Raw genomic sequence first — 6,011 nt, forward strand, 5'->3', positions numbered from 1 at the left:
CTGAACTCTGGTTAGGGTGGACACAAGCAAAGATCTCTGCCCTGGGGAGAGTTTCACTGGCCCCAGTCACACAACAGCAGGCTGAGGCCGATAGCAGGATTGCTGCCTAAGGGAGCCTATAGGATTTGGCTTTCAGATGTAGTAGGCCATGATATCCAGGGAACTGTATTTAAGTCTTTCTTTTCTGTGTTGTAATTGTTTTCCATCAGCCCTGAGTCTTTGGTAAAGTTTGTTTGACAAAACAGCCAGATTTGAGCTGTGCTTTGAGGGATTCAGGTATGGCTTATGCCAGTCATTTCCTGTATTTGCAGGAAACTACATTTCCCATACTCCTTTGTCAACTGCTTCCTGATAGGTTCAGCCAATGGGAGGCACTGGAGGAAGACTGGAGAGCTGGAGGAGAGAAGTCAGGGTATTTCTTCCCCTCTTTCTCTGCTTTGAGTGGCATCCCCAGCAATGGCTGTGTCGCCTCTGGGGCTCCAGTTCCTGCCAGCCCAGCAGCTACCACTGTCTTTCCATCAGGTGGCCAGCTCCTGGGCTCTGGTAACAACATCCTCCCACTCCGCCATTTTTCCCTTTAGCTCAAAGGATGAAGCAGCTTCCTGCTGTGGTGAATCTCTGGGCTCCTTCCCAGCCCCGGGTTGGATTCTCAGCTCTTCCATCATCTGGGTAACCAACTCGCTCGTATTCAAGTCCCTTGGTTTGTAAGACTCAAGGGGTCTCTGTGCCCCTGAATGGACCATGATGGATAGAGGGCCTTTGATGACTTTAGGGATAAGGTTGTGCGGGGAGATCACGGTCAGAGAAACAGGTTACAAAATGCCGAGAAGCGAGCTGCAGGGAGAGGAGCAATCTGGAACAATCTCGGCTGGCTGGCTAAGAGGACAAGCTGCAACCCTCTTAGATCTGTGGAACGTGAGCTTTCTTTGGCCACTCTGAGAGCACCTGGAGGAGAGGACTTGATGGAAGAACTAGACTCCCGATAGTCATGAGGGACTATGGTTATGGAGCAATTAATGGGAAGGAAGACACCTGGATTATTGTTAAAGAACTTGGGAACATCCAGACTTCATTTCTTTTTTTTTTATATAATTTTATTTATTTATTTTTCCCCCAAAGCCCCAGTAGATAGTTGTATGTCATAGCTGCACATCCTTCTAGTTGCTGTATGTGGGACGCGGCCTCAGCATGGCTGGAGAAGCGGTGCGTCAGTGCGTACCCGGGATCCGAACCCTGGGCCGCCAGCAGCGGAGCGCGTGCACTTAACCGCTAAGCCACGGGCTGGCCCCAGACTTTATTTCTGATAGTTAAAAAAAAAAAAAAAAAAGAGTAAAAATTTCATGTCCAACAACAGGAATTTGGTTAAATGAATAAGGATCTGTCCACCCAATGCAAGATGAATGTAGCCTTCAGAATAACGCTGGAGAAAAGTGTTTTGTGGCCTGGTAAAGATTCAATATATTTCGTCAAATGAAAAGAAGTGTGGCATAAACTGTGTATAGTACAAGCCTGGTTAAAACACATTCATACACACGCAAAGAAAAAAGTCTCGAAGGATGTAACTATAATGTGAAAATGTTAATGGAGTTATGTCTGGGTGGCAGTAGAATTACAGGTGGTTTTTATTTTCCTTGCATTGCTCGTCTGCATTTTCTATAGTTTTTATAGGAAACATATTATTTTGTATTAAGGAAAAGCAAGGTTACTGAACAAAACAAATAGGCATTAAAGAAGAGTCTTTGTCCGGGCTGTACCCCCCTCCTAGAATGCTGTTTGCTCTCCCTTAGCCAAACTCCATCTTCTTCAAAGCCGGCTGGGATGATTTCTCCTCCTGCAAGATGCTCCGGACAACTCCAGCCCATCAGTCTCACTTTAAAAATCCTTCTAGAGCTCCTGTCTGCTGCGCACTGGGCCTTGTCCAATATTATTCTTCAGCTGTGCTCCTGTTTAAGACTGGAAAGGAGCGACTCAGGTCAGGACGAGGTGAGACGCTAGCACTATCTTCATATATCAGAATTTGCTGTTGCGTGCAGAAGGGTCTAGTCCCTTTTTGTGTTACTACCTCTAAAAAGGAAAGACTTTTGATTTAAGGAAATAGTTCTCGCTACAATGGTGTGGCTGACTTTAGGATGGCCTGCTCCTGGTTACTAGGGGGATTTGGTGAGTGGCTGTGACCACTGGTAGATGTTCCCTAGATAATCTCACTCTCTGGTCTCTAAAATTCAGTGGTTCTTATCTCCCGAGTGAGGGAGAAAACGTTCAGTGCAAAGAGCAGCCTTTGTATTTCTCTGTATCCTCCATGTGGCTGAATATAGAGCAATTATCCAACACTGACTTACAGAATTGACCGTCAGAGCAGCAGATTCACCCTGCTGATTCTCTCTGGCTCAGACTGCCAGGAAAACGCACTTATTTTCTCTCTGATAAATTTCTCCGACGCACCTTGCCTCTGAGCCTTTGTCCAAGCTGCGCCACAAGCCCAGAACATGCTTTCCACTCTCTTTTCCTGTCTCATTCCTGTTTATTCTTCAGACCTCTTCTCAAATTCATTTCCTCCAGGAAGGCTTCTCTGTGTGAGCCACCCATGGGGTTGGGTTAGGAGCCCCAGCTCTGTGCTCCTGTGGTCCCCTGAAGCTCCCGCATCCTAGGGTGTATCGCACTGTGTGATTTGTTTCCCCCATGCTGATTAAGGGGACAAAGGGCGTAATTTGGTCTCCTTGATATCTCAGTGTCCAGCATGAGCTGGCATAGAGCAAGTACTTGGTAATGTTTGCTGACTGAATAAGTGTGCTGGGGGGCGCTGGCCAGGGCTTCCACACTGGCTGTGGAACATCCGTAAGCACATCCTAAAATGACAAATACTCAGGAATGTGAGCTGCTCCTGTCCTTTCTCTCAACACCTAGGGGTGCCAGAACCTGTTCTGCAGCAGCGTGAGCGTCAAAAGGCAGTGGGGTGCACTTTGTGGGGGAAAGGCTGCGCTGTCTCCGCGTTTGGTGACGAAGCAGTGAGAGAGCCTGACGGGGGTCCCTGATCATTCATGAGTGGGAGGAACAAGGAACAAAGCTTTGGCAACCTACCCCACGGCCTCTTCTTAGAGAAAAGCCTGAGAATAAGACTCATTTTGGAGTCCATCCGGCTCCAAGCCTGGGCTGTGTCAATCAGGGACATTGACTCAGATGTCCCATGTAGGGAGCCTGGTACTGGTCCCAGCCCTGCGCCTGACTCCGGTGACCTTGAGTAGTCTTGTCCCCTCTCTGGGCCTCAGTTTCTCTCTCTGTAAAGGAGGCTTGGTCTAGAAGCCCTCTAAAGGCCCTGCGAGCTTGAATGGCCTTTGCTTCTATGTCACTTTGGGGTTGGAAAGCTCCTCTGACAGCCCATAATTCCCTTCATGGCTATTGTCGGCGACACAAGCACAAATTCAGCTGGGCATTTATTGACTCTGCTTACGATTTCAGCTCTCTCTCAGGGCAAGAACCATGCTTCTTCTTAAAAACATTAAGATGATTCTGCGTGTCATGCCAGGATTGAGGGAACAGTTTCTTATGGCCCCTGGGAGCCAAGAAGTGAACAACATATGGGCTTTGGGCAGACAGACCAGGGTTCGAATCCTAGCCCTGCCACTTGCCAGCAGTGTGCAGGATGCTTCCTCTCTCACCCTCAGCTTCCTCATCTACAAGAGGGAAATATTAGTCTCTACTCCTCAGTGTTGCCGGCTGGATTAAACTAGGTGATGTCTCTGGCAGTTTCTGAGGAGGGGACCTCCTGCACTGAGTCTCCTCTGTTACAAAATGAGGAACCAAGGACCAAATGAGGTTCCTTAAAAATCTTTGCAAAAACCCAGACTCCTGGGTGTGTAGGCGTGGGGATGCAGGAGGGGGCAATGAGGACAGTGGTAAGTGTCCCCTTAGAAGTTTGAGTTGGTGATAGTTTCTGAGGCCAAATTCCAGGGATGGGGGAAGTAAGGGCATTGCATCCTACAGTTTAGGTGTTGAGGCCAGATTAGAGTTACTTAGAGGAGGGGCATTTCGTGAAAGGGCCTGGAGCTCAGGGATGGGAGTTGGGGGTGGGGAGATCCTGAGCCCCTCTTGGAATCTGGCTTCCGTGATTGTCCATTTAGTCCCCAGAGAAGCCGAGGCATAGAGTGGGGTGGGGTATGCCATGTAAGAACTCACCCTGGAGGCATCAACACCTGGAGAGGGGCCTCTCACCTCCTGCTGATGGTTTTTCCCACCCGGACGGTGTCCTCTGAGGCTATCTCGGGATAGCCTCCTCTGAGGTTCCTATCTCCGGATCCCCACCTTCTCCTCCCAACTCACTTAGAGAGCCAGTAAGGGGAAAAAAGACTCTTGATAATTTATATAAGCTGTCACACCTCTGCATCATCCTGTATCATCACATGCCAAGGGGTGGGGCTCCCTGGGCTGGAATGGGTCCTGGTGCCAACCAGTATCTCTTGAGTAATTGACTCAGGGAACTGACTCAATTATTTAGACAGAGATATACCTTCTGGTCTGGTTTTTTTTTTGACCCCCCCAAACTCTCATCACTTTAGTCCTATTTTGTGCAAACAGGAATGAGCTCAAGGAAACTGTAAGCAAGCAGCCACTGACCAAAAGCTAAATCATAAGGAAAATAATAATAAGTTACAATTAGGGGATTAAAGCACTGTTTTGTCTCACATTTCTGCCCCTTCCCTTGTCATTTCACTCACTAAGCAGCACTGATCTCCCCTCGGAGCAGATGCTGGGTTGAGGGAGGACGGTCATCCATATGTGACAGGAATTTGGGATCTGGGATGGTATCTACTGCAAGATCTCCAGCCACCTTATATGTGTCAGCCACAGCCAGTCCCTCACTGACTCTGATTCATACATCAATTCACTCATCCATCCATTCATTCATTTATTCAATACCAAGCTTCTACCCTTTGCCAGGTGCTGGTGCCAAGAGGAAAACAGTCCCTTCCCTGAAGGAGTTCTCAGGATATAGCGTCCATTACCCCAACTCTCCCTCTCCCAGCCCAGCTGCCCTGAGCACTGTTCTTGTAAGAACCTGTGCAATCCAGCAGCCCTGCTATCCCACCACTGTCCAGAAGGTGGCAGCAAACAGGCCAAGAGAAGCTCAAAAGGTGACCAGGCATGGAGGGCAGACTGGGAGGTGGTTGGTGATTACCTGAAGAGGAAGTTCTGCCGTTTTTTGGAAAGGACCTACTGCACATCCATTCAAGGGGATAGATGCCCCAACCTGACCACAAGCTGTGATGTGCACTCAATGTGAATTGACAAGGATATTTGGTTCCAAGTAATAGAAGGCCCTGGGAGATGGCTTAAAACCAGCATGCAGGAAAGCCGAGGACAGGGCTGCAGCTGCGCCTCCGGAATGGACCAGAAACAGGGTTTATCGTTTCTCATCTTGGCAGCTTATGTGGCGGCCCCATTCTTGTCTGTCCGCACACTGAGCTTTCCCATTCCTCAAAGTGGCTAACAGGGCCGTAGCAGGTTGGAACTTACCTGTTCCAGGCCTAGCCAGCCTGGAAGGAAGGAAGACTTCGGAATTCCAGGGAAAGGGACTTGCTGGATCAGCTCAGCTGGGGTCTAGTACCTTCCCTGGCACCAGTAAATGATGACAATCTGCAACCACAGTGCTGGGCGGTTACTGTGGGAGAATTACTAGGAACTGGGAGACCCTCCCCAGTAGAAATCTACTGGAATGAGTCTGGGTTTGCCAGGCCAGCCACAGAGAATGTTCTGTATCCTTCCATGGACCATTGTTGAATAGGGTGAGCTGCCAGGGTGGTGGGCACTGCTCCAGCCTCACTGTAGCAGGCGATGTGGGTGTCCCAGCCCCAGCCCCATGGCACTCACCTTTCTCGTGCACTCAGCTTGAGGGCTGCAACCCTGTGGGAGGGAGTGGCCCTCTGCCCAGGACTGACTGATGGGAGGGGGTGGATCAATACCCCAGCTCCTGCTCCCGGCAGGGGAACAAATCTGGAGGGTCCAACACTGAACTC

This window comes from Diceros bicornis, chromosome 13 (genome assembly GCF_020826845.1).
Source record: "Diceros bicornis minor isolate mBicDic1 chromosome 13, mDicBic1.mat.cur, whole genome shotgun sequence".
NCBI lineage: Eukaryota > Metazoa > Chordata > Mammalia > Perissodactyla > Rhinocerotidae > Diceros > Diceros bicornis.